The sequence below is a fragment of the Diabrotica undecimpunctata genome, chromosome 1 (assembly GCF_040954645.1).
Source record: "Diabrotica undecimpunctata isolate CICGRU chromosome 1, icDiaUnde3, whole genome shotgun sequence".
Classification (NCBI taxonomy): domain Eukaryota; kingdom Metazoa; phylum Arthropoda; class Insecta; order Coleoptera; family Chrysomelidae; genus Diabrotica; species Diabrotica undecimpunctata.
The window spans coordinates 82,990,036-83,015,175 of NC_092803.1; the positions used below are offsets into that span (position 1 = coordinate 82,990,036).

The 25,140-nt window shown below is 33.3% G+C and overlaps 1 pseudogene; it reads left to right on the forward strand.

Moving 5' to 3' along the window:
- Positions 1-315: 315 nt before the first annotated feature.
- The window catches only part of LOC140450866 (cytochrome P450 9e2-like), a 36,333-nt pseudogene continuing 11,508 nt past the window's right edge, over positions 316-25,140 (forward strand).

A 25,140-nucleotide genomic window follows, 5' to 3' on the forward strand; every position in this document is an offset into this window, starting at 1 on the left:
CTATTTAAACGATATGACCAGTTAATGCGCATCTCTTAATATTACAACAAAGTTCACGCAACGTTAATAATTGCTTTTTTACACAATAAAAATAACAAAATAATAACATCCAATAACACATGCGGTAGTAAGCGAGATGATAATTCGAGGTTGACAGACAACATTCTGTCAGTCATGGCAAACGAGTATTAATAATTTGAATTAAAGTGCGAAATGATTTTGAAATATCAAGAAGACTGATTTTGTATTACTAACGAAAATGACAGCACTGTTACTCGTATTTTTTTTTATTTGTATATTTTTATATTATTTATTCTTCATCAAACCTATGAACTATTGGAAAGAGAAGAAAGTGTTTCATTTGAGTGCGCTGAGAAGTTTTCTGAGTACAGTGATTAGTGGAAAATCATTTTTTGATGCAACGCTTGATTTGTACAGGAAATATCCTAGTCGAAGGTGAGTCAAATCAAGAAACATTTTTCTACTGATAGTAATATAATTATCTAAGTATAAGGTAATAAGAAATTTTAGTGTTTTTATACATAAAACATATTATGATCTTTTTTCAGTGAGGAATCTTCTTTTGTTATTTAGCAGCTACAAGTTATTAATTTATAGTGGGCTTCTTCTTGAACTTTTGCTAAAAACTAAAAATACGAGTGACTTTATTTAAACATTAGTCTATCAGGTTATCTGATTTAAAATATTTTAACTTCTGTTTATTATTATTTTTTATTTAAATTATTGTGTCTTGGCTGCAATGGCCATTGACACAAACAATATCGTATATAAGCATTACATTAAGGACATATTACTAATTGCTACAGTTAATCTACAAACCTTAAATAAGAACATTAGACTAAATACTATAGTTTTATCACTAACTTCTAGTCAGTGAATTCTAGTCATTAGACGAAAAGTAAGTGAAAAACAAAGTCTCATATTCTGTCAAATAACTGAGTGTTTCTCACGAAACCAATTAGATTAAAGAATTGATCGACTGAGTTTAAAATGTGTTTAATATTTGACTTTTGCATTGTATTCTCTGTTTCACATAACGAGGATACTCGATAAGGATGTTTTACTAAAAATACATTTGAGTCGACAGTGTATACGCTGTATAAATTCGGTACCGGCGTTTATTCTGCGTTTGGAAGTATCCGTATACAAAAATTTTTGGAATTATTGGTTCCTGGTTATGATTTCTTTTGAAGCGTTAACTTATGAGAAGGCTTAAAGTTTTGTGCTTACTGTATGCCAAAAGGGAAGTAGTTGAATGTGGGATTGGTCTATTTCAAGGATTGGTATCCGAGATTAGGAAGAGATGTGTTTTTGTAAGGTCGTTGGTTTTTCTTAGAGTTGATTTTTGAATATCTATAATTAATTACATTCTTCGAAGGGTCTCCGGAGGCCAATGTTGAAGTAATTAAACGATTGACTGAATTTAATAAATTTTTGGATACATAAGCAAAGTAAGACTGTAAAAGATACTCTCATCGAATCCAAAGAGGTGATTAATTTGCCTCACAATACAGAGTTGTGTACAGAGTTCATCGGCTTTAAATTAGATTTAAATGTATATCAAGCTACCATAGTCCAGTTTTGAGCATATTAAAGTTCTATAATAGTCATTAACTAAGATACTTTTATCCGCACTCCATATATACTGTGATAGTACCTGGGTGATATTGAGTCACTTGGTAGTATTTCCCTTTACTAAACTAATATGCTATTTCCAAGTTAACTCACTATAAATTTGTAAACCAAGTATTTTGTGTTGAGTAACAGGTTGTAATGAAGTTTCTTTAGGGGTGATAATTGGACTTTGGTTTCAGGATCTTCTGCTAAACAGTATCAAATTCAACTTATTGGTTGAAAGAGCTAATCCGATTTTTTGACCCATTCGCTAAGTTGACCTACATGGAGTACGTTGTATGTGGCGGTTGTACTTTTTTCTTGACAATATAAAATGAGGTCATATGTGCATATTAAGAGTTTGAATGGTAGACAAATACTCGAACAAATATTATTTATTGCAAGAATGAGGAGTGTTGTACTCACTACAGAACCTTGTGATACTCCATTATTTGCCCATATGTCGCTCATATTTCGCCATTTGTTTCACGTTAAACGTTATTTATTGTAAAATGTTCTTTAGAAGTAAATATTTCCTGTTATCTTGAATTGACGAAGATTTAAAGAATCGCTTGGCTCGACATAATATAGAAAGCTCCTTCTATCAAAGACAGTAACGATCTGACTTTGTTTATTCGAACGCGGAAGCTATTTTTGTTTGAAATAGCAATACATTATCAAGATGTAAACGTTAATGTCTAAAACCAGATTGTGCTACGTCAATTGTATAATCATTGTGCTACGTCAATTATAGCACCTTTTTCAAGAAGACATGTTAATTTTAAATTAATGATTTTCTCGAATAGCTTTTATAATGAACAGGTTAGGAAGATAGGCCTATATGATTTTATTAAGTTTGCAGGTAGATCGAGTTTTTCATTAATATGATAATTGATTCACGCCAAAGGCTGGATAATTTCTGAGTATATCACAGCCTCTTATAAAGATTTAGCAGTGTTTCGAGGCTGAGGTGAGACCAATTTTTGATGAGTATAATTTAGGATATTGTCTGGTCCAAAGACAGAGTTTGTACAAGAAGTTAGTATTAGTGCTAATTATTTTTGTGTAAGAGGAAGGTTGATAGTGACAATGTCGTGCCTATTAATTTAGGGAGCAAGAGGAATTTATTCATTTTGGTCATTTGGACTTTCATTCTGTTCGAGTTTAGACCTGAATTTCCTTTCCTAAACACTTTTATCCATATTTTTTACTATTTTTTGATTATCTAAGCATACATCACATCCATACATAAGAAAGGAAACAGGAAAAAATGTGAAAACTATAGAGGAATTAGTATAATATCGTCGGTAGGTAGACTTTACGGGAAAATTATTAAAGAAAAACTAGAAACTGAAATAATAGGAAAAATTGGAGAAGACCAAGCAGGGTTCACAGTAGGAAAATCATGCCTAGATCATACGTACACATTAGAACAACTGATAGAGAAGAAAATGGCAAAAGGTAGACCGGTCCATCTGGCCTTTGTTGATCTAAAGAAAGCATATGACTAGAGTCAAATTATGGAAAGCAATGAATGATCTCGGAATCCGACAAACACTAATAAAAGCAGTTAAAGCACTATACAAAGAAAACAAAGTAGCTATTAAATGTGGAAATAAAGCCTACAATCCATTTAAGACGACAAAAGGACTTCTACAAGTGTGCTACGTCCCCTACTCTGTTTAAAATATTCTTGGAAAAGACACTCAAACCATGGAGGAGAAAGTGCGAAGGAATGGGCATACCAGTAAGAGACGAATACCTATACACCTTAAGTTTTGCCGACGATCAAGTAGTCATCGCACAAGATGAAGAAGATCTCAGCTTTATGCTCAGAAAACTAGAAGAAGAATATAAAAACAACGGAATGGAAATAAACTTAGAGAAAACCGAATACCTAACAACAGAAAACAAGGATATGAGAAACCTAGAGATAGACGAGGGAAGACAAATAAATGGAACAGATAAATTCAAGTATTTAGGAACCATAATATCGAACCAGGGAACAACAGAAGAAGATATAAACAACAGACTGAGACAAACAAGAAACTGTATAAGACAACTAAACTCAGTGTTGTGGGATAAGAACATTACGATAAAGACAAAAAAGAGAATATATAACACCCTGACAAGAAGTATCCTGACTTATGGGTCCGAAAACTGGACAATAAACAAGAGAAATAGAGGTAGAATAAGAGCAGTAGAAATGGAGTTCCTGAGGAGAAGCTGTAGACTTACAAAAAGAGACAGAATTGAAAACGCAGAGATTAAGCGGAGAATGGGAATGCAATCAGACATAATCGACTATATAGAGGAGAAGAGACTATCCTGGTACGTCCACGTCAGAAGAGCGGACAGAGGACGCTGGATAAACAAAATCACAGAATGGAGCCCGATTGGAAGAAGAAAGAGAGGAAGACCCCGAAGGTCATTCAGAGATGAAATCGACGAGGCTATGGAGAAAAGAACCCTGCAAGATGGAGACTGGAATGACAGGGAAAATTGGAGAAAACGATTGAGTGAAGGAAGACAGTGAAAACTGTGGAAATCCTTAGTAGTAGTAGTAGTGATTATCTAACATCATATTAGACATTATTATTACATGACTTTCTGCAACCATAATAATGCAGATATTAAAGATAGTTAATGCTTCGTCCATATATTTAGATTGTTGGAGTAATAAAATATGATTGTAACGGTAAACAAGTTGGACAGTAATGGTAAACAATTTTTTATTGCTTTTTGTTTTAGTTATCGAAAATTGGTTACTATCATACAAGTTCTCTGAAATATGCCATGAGAGTGAATCGGCGGACTTGGTATCACATATGCTTAAATCGATAATAAGTTTCTGACGCAATGTTAAAATATGTCCTAGCTCCATTATTTATCAGCCAAGCATTCTTGCATTTCAATACGGTCTTTACGATTTTTCCTCTACCAAATCTTTTCTTAGAGCTCCACATAGTATTACGAGCGTTGAAGTCTCCAACGTTAGGTATAAAAGGGCTGGGTAGTTGACTAATTAAAACATTTAACTCGTTCGTAAACATCTAGACGTTCCTTCACTTGCTCTTGTAAACATTTTTAAGCTCACGTTTATGTGTTTCCTTGAAATTAGTTTCTCTAAGACAGATGATAGCTGCTTCTGTTTCTGAATAATTGTTGTGTGCCTTTCAAGCTAGTGAAGAACCTATAGCAGTTCCACTGCACTAAAGTGAAAATAAAATATTTTGAGCATTATGATCATTGAGAGGTCAGCGTTGGAGATTATGAGTCTTTTGGCTGGGGTAACTAGTCTTCTTATGGGTACTTCAACAGAGTTGATTACAATTTAACAACAAGTTCAGGATTTGTTAAGTATATGCATATCCAATTTTTAGAAATTCTTTCGCGAAGCATATATTTTTGGGGCTAACATATGGTTTTGACGTAGTAAAGTAGTAATAAGTTTGGTTCTTAATGTTTTGACGTAGTAGCCGCTGCATATGAATTTGAATTATTACTGGTGAGGTTGTTTCTTTACATGGTTTTGTTAACTTAAGGAGAACATTAAGTTGTTACTCTTGTAGTCAATACTTTTGGTTTGCTTGTGATTAAGTTTTGACTTCAATGATAGGTAGCAGTTGCAACGAATATTTGTAAAGCTTTGACAAGCTTTAGCTTACAGTACTTGTAGGACTGCGATGTTAAAGATAGCAAAAAACGTCAACAAAGCTAAATATGTTTTGGTTAATTTACTCTTAATGTTCAAAACTTTACACAACTATTAGTAATTAGTTTCTGATGGTTAAATAATTAATAGTGATAAATAGCCAATTTAGACACTGATTCACGGAGCAGTATGTACTCGTTCGAATCATATTATGTACTCCTTCCAGTTTATTATTGTTGTCAGAAAAGTAGTTTCATAGTGTGTTGGGATGTGTATTTATTCGTTCACTATTTAGTGTTCTTATAACTTTTGGTCACTTATTTGATTGACTTAAACATCTTTCCTAATTAACGAAAATGTATTGGGCTGTTACTTATGGACCTTAATATGTTGTTCTTTAAGCATTGGAAAATTTCAAGATCCCTATGTTTCATTTCAATGTCTAGTTTAGGTTCATATTTTATACTTTCTTAATGCCAAAATTTTAATACAGTAGTCTAGTTGTATTGTACCTTTTAAAAATTTGTGGATTTCGCTGTAATTGATTTTTGGAGTCTGATTCGTTTGGTTCAAATTACTTTGTTAGATAATGGGCAAAAATTGTTTTCTTTCCTTTATTATTTGTAGTCTAAAGTCATAAAAGAATTTAAATAGAATATTGAGATGCCCTTGTTTTTAATACCATTTAAAAACTAAAAGAGAAATATATGGTTACATTTCTAACTTATCTGCTCGTCGCATGATTTGCATTTACATTTATTAAGACCCACAGCCGAAATCTAATTGAACAATTCTAATTGAATTCTAATGTAGCGTGCATTCTATTAGGATAAAATACGAGAAGGTATATATTTGATTTAACTATACGTAAAATCAAATCTTAACTATCTTTCTTTTATTTCGATAAACTCTTTATAAGTACTAGAAACCAATTCGCCAAGGATTTTTGCTTAGATGAGGAGATCTGTTGAAGAATGCAATATTTAGATTTTCCATATCTCTCTTACATCTTTTAGTATACTCGGTTTTGCCTTGCAATTCTTAGAAGGCACAGGTTAAAGCAAAATTCTGAATTTTAGTTTCGTCAATAGAAATCTTCTGATTTCTACTTTCGCGATTCATTATTAGATGTCGCTAGATCATCTATATTGAAGCCATTTTATTGTTGCTACTTTCAACGGAAAAGATTTGTTTTCGCGTTCAGCGCTTCTGTACCAGTCGCTCGATGATTCCTGTTAAGATAAAATACGTATAAGCAAATATACAGAGGCACAGTACGTGAAATCAAATCTTAACTGTCTTTCTTTTATTTATGTATATGAGTACTAGAAACCAATTCGCCAATGATTTTTATTTAGATGAGGAGATATGTTGTTGGATGGGATTTTTAGATCCTCCATATCTCCCTTACATTTAGCATGGTCTGTTTTGCCTTGCACATTTATAGAACGCACAGATTAAAGCAAAAATCTCAATTTTAGTTTCGTCAATAGAAATGCTCGGATTTCTACTTTCACGATTCATTATCAGATGTCACTAGAGCATCCATACTGAAGCCATTATCGCCATACCACACAGATTAAGCAAAAACCTGAATTTTGGTTTGGTCGATAGAAATTTTCGAATTTCTACTTTCGCAATTTATTATCATTACTTACTTATAATGGTCGTCCCTTTAGGTCTGGTTCTGTCGGTTTTTAATTCCTTGTTATTGTGGTCTCGTAATATCAATTCGTTTAATACGTCGTTTCACTACAGTCTTGTCTCTCTTGGTCGTCATACAATATTCTGGATGTAACAGAGATCCGAATATATGTTTTAAGTATTTTTTGTATCTGCTATATCGGCTCTAGTTTCTTTCGTAAACACCTTTATTGGTCTAACATATGATCTACATATACCTATGTATACTGTTCCATTTAATAATATACCAGTATTCTACCATCTACCATTTTTCAGACCTCCTGATACATAAACCGTTCTATTTCCTTGTTTCCTCACATTATCGTTAAGGAATACTTAGCTAGATATGTCTTCTCCAAGATACTCAAAGCTATCTCCCTTACATTTAGCATGGTCTGTTTTGCCTTGCACATTTATAGAACGCACAGATTAAAGCAAAAATCTCAATTTTAGTTTCGTCAATAGAAATGCTCGGATTTCTACTTTCACGATTCATTATCAGATGTCACTAGAGCATCCATACTGAAGCCATTATCGCCATACCACACAGATTAAGCAAAAACCTGAATTTTGGTTTGGTCGATAGAAATTTTCGAATTTCTACTTTCGCAATTTATTATCATTACTTACTTATAATGGTCGTCCCTTTAGGTCTGGTTCTGTCGGTTTTTAATTCCTTGTTATTGTGGTCTCGTATTATCAATTCGTTTAATACGTCGTTTCACTACAGTCTTGTCTCTCTTGGTCGTCATACAATATTCTGGATGTAACAGAGATCCGAATATATGTTTTAAGTATTTTTTGTATCTGCTATATCGGCTCTAGTTTCTTTCGTAAACACCTTTATTGGTCTAACATATGATCTACATATACCTATGTATACTGTTCCATTTAATAATATACCAGTATTCTACCATCTACCATTTTTCAGACCTCCTGATACATAAACCGTTCTATTTCCTTGTTTCCTCACATTATCGTTAAGGAATACTTAGCTAGATATGTCTTCTCCAAGATACTCAAAGCTATCTCCCTTACATTTAGCATGGTCTGTTTTGCCTTGCACATTTATAGAACGCACAGATTAAAGCAAAAATCTCAATTTTAGTTTCGTCAATAGAAATGCTCGGATTTCTACTTTCACGATTCATTATCAGATGTCACTAGAGCATCCATACTGAAGCCATTATCGCCATACCACACAGATTAAGCAAAAACCTGAATTTTGGTTTGGTCGATAGAAATTTTCGAATTTCTACATTCGCAATTTATTATCATTACTTACTTATAATGGTCGTCCCTTTAGGTCTGGTTCTGTCGGTTTTTAATTCCTTGTTATTGTGGTCTCGTATTATCAATTCGTTTAATACGTCGTTTCACTACAGTCTTGTCTCTCTTGGTCGTCATACAATATTCTGGATGTAACAGAGATCCGAATATATGTTTTAAGTATTTTTTGTATCTGCTATATCGGCTCTAGTTTCTTTCGTAAACACCTTTATTGGTCTAACATATGATCTACATATACCTATGTATACTGTTCCATTTAATAATATACCAGTATTCTACCATCTACCATTTTTCAGACCTCCTGATACATAAACCGTTCTATTTCCTTGTTTCCTCACATTATCGTTAAGGAATACTTAGCTAGATATGTCTTCTCCAAGATACTCAAAGCTAGGGAACTCTTCGAGTAGTTCGCTGTTAGTTATATATTTGCATTGTTTAAGCTCCTTTGCTATCACTGGAGACGTCTAAAGAGTTTGATACTTTCATATTTTATGTCACCGTCGATGTTTTGAAGGTTTGTACGATGTACTGTACAGTATGTTCGTTATCTGATTTAAGTTTTGTTTGTTTGTGTAAATAAACGTCTAATAATGTTTTTTTCGAAGGCACTCTATTATAAATTGTTCGTACTGCAACATTTTTCTGGCTATAGATTCTAATTATTATCTTTACAATTCTGTTTCCTTATTTTTGTTTTTTTTTTTATTATTTCTTTATCGTCACTTTTTAAGGAAAGTAGACAATTTATGTATATATATATATATATACATATATATATATATATATATATATATATATATATATATATATATATATATATATATATATATATATGGTTTTTTTAATAAAAAATTGAATTTTGTGATCAGTTTCAGATCTGAAAACCAAAACGTCAAATAATAAAGAGTGTAATTTATAGTTTATAGCTTGTGAACCATTTCCATCCAAATATTACATAGAATATAAATTGCCACAATAAAATAGTTTTAGATCTACATATCTTGCATTTTACGTATTAACCTGTTACAGGTATTTTGGAAATGTTACTCAAACCGACACTTTTCGTCAGAGACCTAGACCTCATAAAAGCAATCACCATCAAAGACTTCGAGCATTTTACAGACCACTTTACCTTCTTTCAATCAGATCCCATTCTAGGTAATAATTTGTTCGAACTGCAAGGGGAGAGATGGAAAGACATGAGGTCAACTTTGTCACCGGCCTTTACCAGCTCAAAAATGAAGGGAATGTACGCTTTTATAGAAGGTATTGACAGATTTTACATATTTCTTAAAGTAATATAAATTATCACACACATATTTTAGAAACTGCTATAAACTTTACAAAGCATCTTTATGACATGAACACTGAGGAAATAGAGTTTAAAAAAGAATTTACTATGTTCTCGAATGATGTAATCGCAACATGCGCTTTTGGAATTAATTGTGATAGTTTCAATAATGAAAATAACGAATTTTTTTCAATGGGAACCGAACTTATTACTCCCAGCCCAAGAAGAAAACTGACAATGTTTTTCGCCTTGATGTTTCCAAAAATATTTAAAGTAGGTATAGAAAAAATTTAGTGAAAATAGTATGGTGATGCATACATACCGTACACCTACTCGAATATTTAAGATCAATTTTTTAGGCCATTGGAATACCTATTATTTCCCAGAATATCTTAAATTTCTTTAAACAAATAGTTATGGAAAATATAGAAACTAGAGAAAAACACAATATATTTCGGCCCGATATGATTCATCTTCTTATGGAAGCCAAGAAGGGTAAGTTACCATAGAGGGTCGTAACATGTCTATTGTATTAACATTAACATAAATTATTGAATTATTAATATTTTATCACTGTCCCATTGACTTAAAATACTTAGTCTATCTAATCTTCCGTTAAGTGATCAGATTAGATTTTGCCAATAATTATAAACTTGATTTATCTCCTCCCGGATGTTAAATACAATTATTAACAGTTATGATTATAACGAAGAAAACAATTTTTGCATAAATTTATTTTAAAATTGATTTAAAAATAATTATTACTGGTGAAATTAGTGGAATTGACTCTTTGAGATCTTCAAAGTCGAAAAATTAGTTGGACAGGGTTCCTTACTGTTACCAACCCTATTTAACATATTATACTCTGAAAATATATTTAGAGAATCCATGAATGTATTAGAAGATTAATAAACAAGATAAGATATGCAGACGATATCGGATTACTGGCAGATACTGCGTAGTCACAATAAAACGGTGTTTGTACAATAAATAGTTGATGGATTCGGATTGTACAAAATTTATTTTATCTAACAATAAAACACCGACCGAAAACTTTTGTTTTTAAACTTTATTTTTATTTATTTTTTATTTACCACAGAATTTATTATAATTTATTATCACTACTTTTTGAAGTTCTTCCCAAAGGAAAGAAAAGAAAATAAACATGATTACTCGCTTCTGGTCTAGGGACCCATCAAGACATAAATTAAAACACAAACTATAAAAGGTTCACGGATAGTAGGTTTAAAACAAATGGGATAAAACAAAGGTTACTATTTTTTTGACTGAACTTACAAATTGAGGTTACTTTTCGAAATAAATTTTGTTAAGTAGTTATATACATTTTTGTTATTTAATGACAAAAGGTAACAAATGTTATAGGGTGGAAGGATTTTATGTTTGATTAAATTTTTCGACTTTAAAAGTCGTCAGTTTGCTGTATATATTTTGTACATTCAAAGAAAATGTGGTTTAAATCAGCTTCTTTTTGATAAACTTCGCATAAATTGGAATTTACAATTTTAAGTTTTGCCAGATGAGCCGGATAACATGCGTGTCCTGATTTCATTGTGATAATAGATGTAATGTATCTACGTGGAACAGAGTAATTTTTAAACCAAAATTCACTCGGTATTGAGGGTTGTATGAGTGCATATTGTGATTTAGAGTGTTGACTGTATTCATGATATTCTTGTTTTCACTGATTGTTTACAATATTGTTGATTGTTACAAATAAATCTGGGATACAGAGCTTATAATCTGTTTTCGCACCAGAATCAATGGCTTTCTTAGCTAATATATCTACATACTTATTATGCTCAATGCCTATGTGAGCTTTAATCCACAAAAATCTAACTGTTCCTTGTTCCTGATGTAATTCAAAAATATTTTTTTTGATTAGAAGGATGGAAAAATTTGTGCTTTTGTTAGGAAAAGATAGGGGAAAAGAGGGAGACTTGATCCCACCGTTACATTTTTTCAGATAACTTTTTTTATAACCGATTTAGAACCTTGATAATTTAGTGGAACATTACAAATTTATCAAAGTTTTGGGTGTTATACACCCGAAAAATATACTGCTAATAAATAACGAGTTTTTGTAGAATCTAGTAATAGAGAAAAACTAATCATGTCTCCCCATACTTCGGGAGACTTGATCCTTGTGTATGGGTGACTTGATTATACCTTCCCATATTTACAATATTAAAATAAAACCAAAAATTGGATGCTGAAAACTAACTTTACTCAGTTATGACATAACAAATATTATTAAAAATAGAAACACTTTCTGACAGAAAATTATATTCAAAAAGTTATAAAAGTGAAAGAAACATTATTGTTGAATATTGAACATTCTCAGTGATTTAGGAAAGACAAAACATCCTATGCGGTTACTGTAGCTCCTAAAAGTCGGTAACTTTTTTAAAATTTAGTCACGTACGACTTCACCCATGTCTTCTTTTTCTGGCCACTTAAAGGTTTTGTCATCTTTTTTTTTTTGGGCAAATTTGATTTTTTTAAATCCTCGTTCTTTTTTCCCGTTATCTATCCTACGTAACGATGGACCAAGTTTCTTTCGGAGATAAAGCTTACAATTATCCAATATTGCACACTTAATTCAAACTCGTCACCTTCTGCTTCTGATCCACATTCAGTATCTGTCTCTACTTAAGTTATCCTTAAGTTTTTGTTTAGTCATTTTTTTAAGTGCTCTTACTTTGACCTTTTTTTTCTAATTTTTTTTTCTTCTTTAGCTCTGACTTCAGCTTCAAGCGCAAGTTTTTCTGGTGTAGCTGTGAGAATTTTCGTAGTTGCTCGCTTTCTACCCTTTTTGAAGTCCTGGACCCGGCTTTAGGATGAGGTCTGATCATTTCTGGGCTACTAAAAGTGGCAGAAGTGAAAGGCTGGTTATTGTGTTCCATTGATGTTTGTTGTAGCTGATCATTTTGTGAAGTATCTCCATTTACAGGATCTGATCTGTGAGGTGTGGTAAAAAAGTACCAATAGAAGTAGAAGGCTGCTTTTTGTTCTGTATTAGTGTTCGTCGTAGTTGTTGATTATGTGAAATCGATCCAGTTGAGGAAGATGGTCTAATTATTTCAGGGGTGGTGAAAGTGCCAGTAGAAGTGGAGGGTTCGTTATTGTTATCTATTGCTGGTGTTGTACATCAAACTGAGATAAAGTGGAATTATTTTCCGGATCTTCGCGATCTGTAACATAACGCCGACATAAAATCTTCATCGGTAAAAATATTGGAATTGAAAGGCCATATACCCGTAATTCTAAATCCGCTTTCAATATTACGTGGAGTAAATTCTAACGGGAAAGCGTAAGCTAAGCATCCTCCGACTTCGTATATTCAAATACAAATACACTCCTGTCTAATGCCTGGAGCTTATGCGACGTGTGTGGTGGTATGGTAAGAAGAATTATTCCGTGTTCTTTGGCATACGTTATGGCTTCGAGAGTAACGTGGCTATCATGATTGTCCATTTGGATTAAACATTTATTGTCGGTAGTCGCCTTTACGTGTTTTTTAAAATGTTCCAAAAATTTGATAAAATTAGAAGCCGTCATCCATCCACTTTCATAAACTACGCCGGTGGTCCCTGTGGGCTATTATCAATCATGCGATCTTGCCAAAGTTTTCGAGGAAAAACCATAAAAGGCGGTATATGGTTTTCAATTGCATTGATTGCACAACAAACAGTTACTGTTGCTCCACGTTCCCCTGACGTAATTTTACCAACGTACTTTTCACCTTTGCATGCAATGATCTTCTTTGGCTTATGGACAGTGGAAAGTCCAGTTTCGTCCACGCTCCAAATTGGTTCTAGTCCAATTCCATGGTTTTCAAGAACTGTCTTTAAATTTCCGAAAAATTTTGATACATAATTTGTGTTGAAACTAGTTGCTCTAGAGAGACTAGTTGCTTCCGGAGAGCGTAGTGATAAGGAGTTCATCCTCTTCAGACATCTGTATAACCAGTCGTAACTGGCTTGCTTATGTTTATTCCACGAAGCAGGTATTTTTTTACTATTTCTTACGGCAAACTCGTACGGCAGTTTTTTTGCTTATTTTCTTGTAAGGCCATGGTGTAATTTGCTGGCAACATCTAAATAATTTTTAAACATATTTTCCTTTGTATTTGTAAATATTTGAGCCCTCTTGTAATCAGGAGAGAAGGATATTTCAACATTTTCGGATCGTTGTCTGTGAACGTATCTTTTTAATGTCATAATATTTATTTGAAAATGAGAATCAAGTCTCCCCCAAGAGGTCATTTTAATATTTTAGTCTATAAAAATATGACAACAAACTAGAACTCACTGCAAACTATGCAAAACGTAAACTAAATGATTATGGTGTTAAATAAAAATTATACGAAATACTCACCTAAACAAATAGTAAAGAAAATAAATTTGTAATAATTCTGAAAACACTTCTCGATAGGGACAAAATAATTGTAATAAACACTTGCTCTTCGTTGTGTATTCTAACGAAAACTAAATTACATGGGATCTACTGCCATGCTAACAGCTACGCTATGTTGCCGGTTTTATAATTCTAGGCTGCTTATTTACTGAAATTTTAAAGAGTGATTAAGTCTCCCATATGATTAAGTCTCCCTCTTCTCCCCTATAGTCTCAATGGCTATAAGAACCGACAAAGAATCAGATGCAATTATATCGGAGTTGTCATTGGAATTCTTAAAATACTTTAATGCTTCATAAATTGCTATATCTTCAGCAGTAAAAATTGAAAAATTATGATTCAGAGTAAACATGTTTTTTATACTTTTTGAAGGAATATAAAAAGCGCATCCAGTGCCAAGAGAAGACTTTGATGCGTCTGTATAAATAACTGTTGATGCTGGTCAATTTTCTAATAAATTCCTCAGTATTTCATGGTACCTTGGTTAATTACCGTAATTGTTTGCAAAAAAGCATAAAATTCTTTAAAGTTTTAATTATCATAATATGTGTATGAGTTGGTGTTATTGCAATTTGAGAGATTTCTAAAAGCGTCACAAAGTGGAGGAGAATTTTTGTGGATCCAATATTTATTTGTTAAATCTGCATTATTCAGTTTGCTAATACTGTAGTAAAGAGTGAGGTTTCTATGACGAATATTAATCAGAAATTTTTGACTAAGATATTCTCTTCTATATTTGAGTGGAAATTCTAGTGCTTCAACATATAACGAATTGGTTGGAGTTGATTTCATAGTACCTAGGTAAATACGTAATATTGTATTTTGAAATTCGTCTATTTTCCCCAAGATATACTTAGCTGCTGAACTATACAAAACACATCCATAATCTATGATTGATCTTATTTACGATCGATAAAAATGTAACGCAGCTTCTACATCGGCTCCCCACCAAGTTTTAGAAATTACTTTAAGGAAATTTAATCCCTTATTACATATATTTAACATAAAGTCAATGTGTAACTTCCAAGTTAATTTACGGTCAAGAATCATCCCTAAGTATTAAATTGAAGGACAGAAATTATATTCCCGACTGTTCACTGTTAACTTTTCTATTTTTGGAAGATTATGCCTCGTGAAAATACATATACTAGATTTACTTGGTACTATTTCGAACCCATTTTCTTTAAACCAGCTATTGGAGTAGTCGTCCATTTTTCCCAAAATTTGTATGCACTTTTCGTATGTTTTGGAAGATAAATATATAAGAAAATCATCAGCATAATGTATTATATTAAGACTGTTATTTACTAGAAAGACATTGTGCACATCAGATGTATATAGATTAAATAATAAAGGGTTCAAAACTGACCCTTGTGGAAGTCCTAGGTTGTTATATCGAGGACCTATAAGTTTATTGTTATTTGATCTCAAATAAATTTTTTTGCAAGTGTAAAAGTTGAGAATGGTTTTCACTAATGTAGCTGGTATATGAAAATTTCTAATCATTTTTTCCATAAGGATGTCCATACAAACGTTATTATAAGCACCTTCTATGTCCAAACATATTGTGGGTAGGTATGTATTATTGGAAAATGTATCCCGAATGTCCGTTACTAATATAGCAAGAGCATCTATAGTACCACATCCTTTTTTTTATCCAAATTGAAGGTCTGAAAGTACTTCTTATCTAACCACCATTCCAGTCTATGTTTGATCATTCGTTCTAATGTTTTTAGTACACAAGACATCAGGGAAATGGGTCTGTATGACTCGGATAAATTGGGAATTTTTCCTGGTTTGAGAATAGGAATAATAATTACATCTTTAAATTCATGAATAACTGAATTATTGATAATTATGTCATTGAATATATCCAATAAAAATAGTTTCGCAATTTTTGGAAGAAACTGAATCATAGGATATTTAATATTATCCAATCCTGGACTTAAATTATTTCTGTTTTTGAGTGCATACTCTAATTCAGTAATATTAAATGGTTCTAGTAAAAATTCCTTTTCGTTATTTGTAGAATGTATTGTAATTTCCCGTGGTATAACAGATGGTGGTGTTATTTGATCAAAAAATTCTTTCTCTAATGTAGTGTCAAAGCATTTTGTGTTCAATATTGGTTTTCTGTTTATTTTCCTGGCTTGATTACTGGCTAAATGCATGCTCATCAGCAGAACACAACAACCTCCGATGCAATTGACATTAAACAACCGAAAAATAGAACAAGTGGAAACATACACATACCTTGGAACCACAGTTAACACAAAATGGGACCAGTCAACAGAAATAAGATCACGAATTGAAAAAGCGCGAAACGCGTTCAACAATATGAAAAAGTGGTTCATAGGTGTTCACAAGCAAAATCTCAATGAAACTAAAATTAAGACTGGTCAAGTGTTATGTCTTCCCGGTCTTGTTCGATGGAGCAGAGGCATGGACCACAACGGAAGCCACCCTGAAGAAACTAGAATCCTTTGAACTGTGGATATATCGCCGTATTCTTCGGATATCCTGGACAGACCACATCACTAACGTGGAAGTAATGCAGAGAATAGGCAAAAGCAAAGAAATAATCTTCACCGTAAAGAAACGGAAGCTTGAGTACTTCGGACATGTCATGAGGCATACTAAGTACCGACTGCTACAGTTAATAGTCCAAGGAAGAATCGACAGTAGGAGGGGACCGGGAAGAAGACGACACTCATGGATGCATAACCTGCGACAATGGTTCGGACTAACATCGACCGAACTGTTCAGAGGTGCCGTAAACAAAGTTCAACAAAGTTCAAACAAAGTTCAACTTGTTATGCAGGGTAAAGTATTTGGCAGAAGAGGACCGGGACGCCGTCGTATGTCGTGGTTGAAAAATCTCCGACAATGGTTTGGGATGACCTCAGCGGAGCTGTTTCGCAGAGCAGTCAACAAAACCATGATAGCCTTGATGATCGCCAACATCCGGACCGGATAAGGCACTGAAGAAGAAGAAGTAAACAAAGTCAAAATAGCCTTGTTAATAGCCAACGTCCGAAACGGATAGGGCAAAGGAAGAAGAAGAAGATTCCATAAAGTTGATGGTGGAGTATTTTTATTTAGGGCGGAGACAAAATTTTTCCTTTTTTTTTTTAAAAATTTTTTTTTTAAAAGATTAGTACTGGTCTAATCGAGTAGTACTAATCGAGTAACGACGAGAAGTAGATCCACCAGGCTTGAGAATGGCAAGTGAGACCTTGCCGAAACGTCGCCAAAACAATGGTTTTCAAGAAAACCAGCATTTTACAACGCGGAGTCAAACCCGGAAAAATAGTGACAGCATATATATATATATATATATATATATATATATATATATATATATATATATATATATATATATATATATATCGAACACCTCTCCACCCTAAGGTGTGAGGTAAATACAAATACAGGTTACAGATATAGAATACATCTCAAATCCAATGAAAATATAGAATTTTTTTTATTCTATTCTCTGCACGAATTTTGTCCATTCTTTCTTGTTTTTTGCCTTATTTTGAGCTTCTGATCATTCCATTCCCCTACTTTTCAAAATCTGCCCTACTTCGTCATCCCAGGTTTTCCGTGGTCTGCCTCTGGTTTTTAAACTTTTTCACTTTAGCCTTCCAGACTTGCTTAACGGGTCGGTTGTCGCTCATTTGGCACTGATGACCAAACCATTTTATTTGTTGTGTTTCAATAGCGTGTAGTAGAGATTCTATGCCCAGTTCTTCTCTAACATCTTCATTTCTTATTTTGTCTTGTTGTGTTATTCCTTTGACTAGTCTTAGATATTTCATATCAATAGCTTGTATCTTGCTTTTTAATTGCTTTGTTAAAACCCAGCTCTCGCTTCCATGTATCAAGATTGGTCGGAATACTGTCTTATAAACTGTCATTTTGGTTCTTCTGCTGATTTCAGGTTTACCTATGAATGCTCTACTAAGATTATGATACACTTTTGAAGCACTACTTATTGTTTCTGTTATTTCATTCTGCATGGTACCTTCTTTGTCTATTGTAACCCCTAGGTATTTGAATGCATCTACTTATTCTATGAGTTGTTGGTTAATTTCTATGTTAACATTTCGGTTAGTTTTCGCTATTAGCATCACCTTGGTTTTCTTAACATTAATCTTCATGTTTCTAATTGCCAGCTCATTATTCCATCTATCTATATTTTTCTGGAGGTCCCTCTCGTTGAAAGCGCATAACATGAGATCATCTGCGAATGCACACTCAGCTATACCAACCGGTCGTGGTTTACTATATACGATATGTACTTTGTGTATACTTGCTTTTGTTTCCTTAATTATGTCGTCAATAATCAATATGAACAGTGTGGGGCTCATAACACCTCCTTGTCTTAGACCCTCGTTTATTGCAAACATCTCTGATTCCAAGTTATCCTTACGTACATAACTCTTGTTATTTTGATACAGACTTTTGATAGCACCTGTTAGTTGATGGTCAATATTTCTATTTTGCAGACTTTTCCAAACTGCTTCCTGGGACACTCTGTCAAATGCTTTCTCAATATCTAGAAATGCCATATATATTTCTGTGTTCTTTATTCTAGCTTTCTCAATTATTTGTTTCAACGTAAATATATGGTCTTGCGTACTGTGTCCCTTCCTAAACCCACTTTGTACTTCATCCAGATGTGGTTCAACGATGTGTCTTAATTTCTTTTCTGGGATGCTTTCATATATTTTGGAGACGATACTGAGTAGATTAATTCCTCTATAATTTTCACAAAAACTTGGGTCTTCTTTCTTAAAGATTGGTAGTATTATGCCAATTCTCCAATCTTCGGGGACTGCACATCGGTTCCAAGCCATGTTCATAATTTTGGTTAAAAATTCAACTCCTTTCGGTCCCATTGTCTTTAACATTTCAGCAGTGATTTTGTCATGACCAGCTGATTTACCTCTCTTTGTATTATTAATGCTTCTTTGACTTCTTCTATTTGAATATCATTTTCTTGTCCATGTTCTCCTTCTACTTCTATCATTACAGTTTCCCCTTTCGGTTGTCTTGGTGTTAGGAGTTCGCTGAAGTATTGTCTCCATCTTTCCATAATCTCATTTGGTCTGATAATCAGTGTGCCGTCTTTACGTTTCACCTATTTCATCGTTGTTTCTTTACCTTTTCTTAGCGTCTTTAGTGCCTTGTAAAGCAATTTTTGGTTACCCAGATTATCTTCCTCTATCTTCATTCCAAACTCATCCCAGGCTTTCTTCTTCTTCTTCAGTACCATTTCTTTCACCACCTTTCTTTGTCGTTTATATTCTTCGTAACTATTTTCTGTTTTCTTGTTTAAGTATATTTTCCTTTTCTGTTTTTTATATTTTATTTGGGCTTTTAATTCATCGTCCCACCATCGTGTTTGCTTCTTATTTCTGTTTACATGGTAGTATACACTTACGCATTTTTATATATAAATGTATAACATAATATTAGATAGAGAGAGTATTATATTATGGTACAAGAAAGTTTTTATGTAATATTTTATGACTATATCTGTTTTCCATTACATTGCATTAACAAACCAAAGTCCTGAAAATAACAACATAAAACACAAATATCCTGACACTTGTTTATTTGTATAATTTTTTTTGGTAAAGTATCGCCAATAAACATCCTCCTCCTCCTCATTCCTTAAGCCCTTGTCAAGGTATGGGTAGGGAGGCTCTAAATATTGTTAGCTTGCTTTTTCCATTAACTGTAATCCTCTACCAGATAAACGACTTCAAGTAGGGATTTTTTCAACAATCTTCATTTAATCTTCCCATCGTGTTGGAGATCTTCCTTTTGATAAACAAATATAGACGCCTCTATATTCATTAGTACTGGTTTCTTATAAGTTCCATATCTTCTAAAATACTCTTCCTTAAAGGACCGTCTGTAGATAATAAAGTGTAAACTCTTACATTTCTGTGATCCTGCTCTTCCAGATTATCACAAATTCGCATAATATAATTATTATAATTATCAGATTTAGCCATACGGCTCACACTCCCTCTAAGGGGAAATTTCACTCATTCCATATACCTACGGTATCAAAAGACTCTGGTGGGACTCTTTCCGTGTTATCGAGCTCTAGGTGACTTGGTATGCTGGAGTATTTCCCAAAAATTTTCGTACACATCTGAACGTTGAGAGTAGTACAGCTTTCTGCATGGTTTTGTAGATATGTTCATTCAGGCCTAGCTTTTTTATGTTTTCTAGGAGGTTCTTTGGAATGACTCCAGCAGTAGAGAGGTCCATAGGTATTGTCTGGGTACTTTCCATTCTCCACTGTCTTCGTATTTGAATTTCTAGATCCCTGTACTTGGCGATGTTTTCGTTCTGTTTAACACGCAGATTATTGCTGTTGGGTATCGCCACATTAATTAATGTTGTTTGTCTCTTTAGTTTATTAACTAGTATGAAATCTGGTCTATTATGTGCCACTGTTTGGTCTGTGAGCACAGTGCGGTCCCAGTATTAGCTTGTAGTTGTCATTTTCCAGTATACTTTCAGGAACGTATTGATAATATGGAAGATGGTTTGTTTGAAGAAGTCCCAGTTTGATAGCTATCTCTTGATGAATGATCTTTCCTACTGAGTCGTGCCGTTATTTATATTCAGTTGCAGCAAATGCCTGACGACTCCCGGTAAGATGTTTGATGGTTTCCTGGGCTTGACATCCATAACGGCATTTGTCATTTTGGACCTGAGGGTCTTTGACTATATATTTCAGGTAATTTTTGGTTGGTATAACCTGATCCTGAATGGCCAGTAGTAAACCTTCTGTTTCAGGGAACATCTTTCCTGATGTCAGCCAATAGTTCGACGCTATATTGTCGACATGGTCTTGACTGACCGCATTGGGATGTCGCCCGTGCAGAGGTTGACCCATCCAGGTGCGCATTTTTCGTCCTTAGTAAGATGGTTTATGCGCATTTCTGGTTCCCTCAGTTTGATCGATGTTGTGTCATCTACTGCACAAATCGCGCGATGTAGAGTAGATGTCTCAGCCTGCACTAAGTTCCTAAATTATTAATCAACAAAAAATATTCTTTTGATTTTTTTGATTTAGAATACTATACCATTTTAGTATTGTACCTTCTTTTCTTTTAGCAATATTTATTAGATATATAAAAATTGATGTAAACTGTTTTTATCGAATATTTCTAAAACGTAGGATACAATGTTTTATAACGCCATTTCAAAGGCGTGGATTACAGATAGGCTATCTACCTATCTATTGTACCAAAACCATAGTTGGTTTTTGGAGAGAAGTCAAATCGGTCAAGTTTCTTTTTAATAATATTTCCAAAATAACAAAAGCACATTCATTGGATTGAAGCTCAATACAGGGATTTCTTCGTAAAAATAAAAAAACTCTTCCCTGTCATCTTTTTATTTTTTCAAAATTTATAAAATTTCACGTTAATTTTAGATGAATATTTAAAAGCAAATTTTCGGATTCTTTAGGATTTAGACCATAGTAAATTTCTAAGACGATGTAATTTGATCATTACTGACAACATTCATAATAACGGAACAAAAACAGAATTGGTACAAAAATTTACATCAAATTTCTTAATTTCTCATCAAATATCTAATACATCAAATAAGAATAACTAGAGACAAGAAAAGGTATGCAATTCTCAGGAGAATAATTTTAGAATGGGCGGTGGCTTATGTTATTCTCAAAAGTATATTTTAGGAGTGATGATAAGTATATTGCAAACAGCTTAACGAAGAAACTTTTGACATATGCACAGGTCTTACTTGCGGGGCGGAGACCTTAAATCTTGTAAAAATATCCACAAAAAATTAATCTAATATATAAAATTTCCCTGTCACAATGTTAGTTACCGTACTCCTCCGATACGGCTTTACCGATCTTTACCAAAATTTATATGCGCATTCAATAGGTCTGAGAATCGGCTACTATCTATTTTTCATACCCCTAAGTGATAAGGGTTGTTCACCCTTAATTTTTTTTTATTTTTCGACGAAATTTTTTATTTTTGTTTTTTTATAATGTTGCATTAAAAAATACATACAACCCTAAACTTTTACTTTTTTATCATCAACCCCTATTTTTCTAATATATAAAATTTCCCTGTCACAATGTTAGTTACCGTACTCCTCCGAAACGATTTTACCGATCTTTACCAAATTTTATATGCGCATTCAATAGGTTTGAGAATCGGCTACTATCTATTTTTCATACCCCTAAGTGATAAGGGTTGTTCACCCTTAATTTTTTTTTTAATTTTTTGACGAAATTTTTTATTTTTGTTTTTTTATAATGTTGCAATAAAAAATACATACAACCCTAAACTTTTACTTTTGTATCATCAACCCCTATTTTTTATGGCTATTTTAGTAATTTAATCATTTTTCATCTCGCTCGATAACTGATCAATTATAGTGTTTTTAACTGTACTTCGATTAAAAATCTAAAATGTTTTTTAAGAAAAAAAACATTTATTTTTATTATTAAAGTTTAATCCTGATATATGCTTAGTGTTACCAATCTTAGATTCTTCAAATTTGCCGCACCTTTACTGGTGAGTGAAATGCCACACTATACCATAAACTGAAGCCGGTCTCATGTTTCACCCACACAAGACTTCTCTCTTCTCTCACTCCCTACACAGTTTTCGGCCATCCATGATTATTGTTTATGCATCAAGTGTAGCAGTAACGTTCACAATTATCAATTTTCTATTTCTGTGTAACTTTCATAATAACTATTAATTATTACTATTTTATTCATAATAATAAAATTATTATTTTTAAGTGTATTCGGCACGATTAGATCAGTTAATGAAGTTTTATTTAATCAAGTGATTTACATAACCTTAAAAGTACTCAACACGTGTCACGAGCTCCAACCAACAACGGCTTTTGTGTTGTAAGTATACTTTTTTTATATAATTATTTGAATTTTTTACTACTGAAACTATTGTTTCAAATTTTTTTTCATAAAACTAACATTTTCGCTATAATCCTGGCCGTAATTATAATTATAACGTTTTCCCCTATCCATCCCACTAATGAATGACGAACAAAGAACCATTTATGACCGCATTTTGCTCGCAGTTTCAGCAGAACAAGGTGGGTTCTTCTTTTTGGATGTATCGGGTGGAACTTGCAAAACATTTCTTATTTCACTAATTCTTGCTGAAATACGATCAAATAATGGCATCGCATTCGCCGTTGCATCATCGGGCATTGCGGCAACTTTATTGGATGGAGGCAGAACAGCTCATTCAGTATTTAAGCTGCCACTAAATATTCAAAATAACCCTGACGCAGTGTGTAACATTAAAAAACAATCGTCCATGGCTACCGTGCTAAAACTGTAAAATTATCATCTGGGATGAATGTAATATGGCACACAAACATTCAATTGAGGCGTTAAACAGGACATTGAAAGATATTAAAAACAACGACAAACTATTTGGCGGCACTCTATTGGTGCTTTCAGGCAGGTGATTTCAGACAAACATTTCCCGTCATTCCACGTTCAACATACGCTGATAAGATCAACGCTTGCTTAAAATCATCTCCATTGTGGCGTAATGTTGAAAAAGTACAGCTGAAAGTAAATATGCGCGTTCAAATGCTTCAAGATCCATCCGCTGAAACATTCTCAAAACAACTCTTAGATATCGGTGATGGAAAAGTTGCTACAGATGAAACGGGATACGTAAAATTACCGACCGATTTCTGCACAATCGCCGATTCGCAAGATACTCTCATTGAACAAATATTTCCTGATGTACACACACAGTACATAAATCATGAGTGGCTTGCAGAAAGAGCTATTTTAGTAGCAAAAAATGCAGACGTCAACAATTTAAATTTGAAGATACAACAGTTGGTGCCAGGGAACTAGGTATCATACAAATCTATTGATAGAGTTTGCGATGCCAGCGAAGCTGTCAATTTTCCCACAGAATTTTGGAACTCACTGGATTTACCAGGCATGCCACCGCATAATTTACAATTGAAAGCTGGATCTCCAATTATCTTGCTTTGTAATTTAAACCCGCCACGGCTGTGCAACGCTACGCGATTAGTCATTTGAAAATTGATAAAAAACGTTATCGAAGCCAGCATTTTAAATGGCAAGTTCAAAGGTGAAAATATATTAATACCACGGATTTCTATCATATTTACAGATATGCCAATTCAATTCAAACGAATTCCGTTTCCGATTAGATTGGCATTTACAATGACAATCAACAAATCCCAAGGCCAAACGATGTCTATTTGTGGCTTAGATTTGAGTACACCATGTTTTTCACACGGGCAATTGTACGTATCATGCTCTTGAGTGGGTAAACCATCCAGTTTGTTTGTGCTCGCTAAAGATGAGATAACAAAAAATATTGTTCACGCTGTAGCATTAAGAGATTGATTTCGTTTGTTAGGGTTACTATCGTAATTAATATGTGATATGTAATTTTAAGTAATAAACTATAATAACTTGAAAATAATATTGTTTTGCGTTTGTTATTTTTATATTCCCTTATCGTTCATAGCGCTCCTCGCCCATTTCACGCATATACCACATACTTACACACTTATAATAAGTAAGGAACTTTTTGTCTACACTAGAATTTATCTAGAAACTAGAAATAATTTATAAGGCAAAACAGCGTTTGCCGGGTCAACTAGTAATAATAGAAAGAAAAATTGAAAAGTGTATGTTTGGATAAAAAATGAGAGATAGAAAAAGAAAAGATATGCAAAGAACTGTAAAGGTATAAGAAAAGAAGTCACCACACAAGAAAAAAAAAATAAGAAAAAATTAAAACTATTAGTTTGCAGAACCATTTTAACATTCAAAGTTATCATCTTAGGGCTCAGTTAAACGATTGGTGGCCCAACCGAACAATGGCACTGCCATAGATTAAATTATATAATAAATTATACAACGGCAATGACGCCGACGTTGCCGTTGCCATTTTCCAATTGTCCGGTTGGGCTGATGCTGACGCAGTATTGCTAACGCTAGTATAACTGGGCATTCGTATAACTGAGCCCATACTTGTATTAGTGACTTCATAATTAAATTCTAGATCTTCTTCTTCTTTTTATGTAGAAATGACTC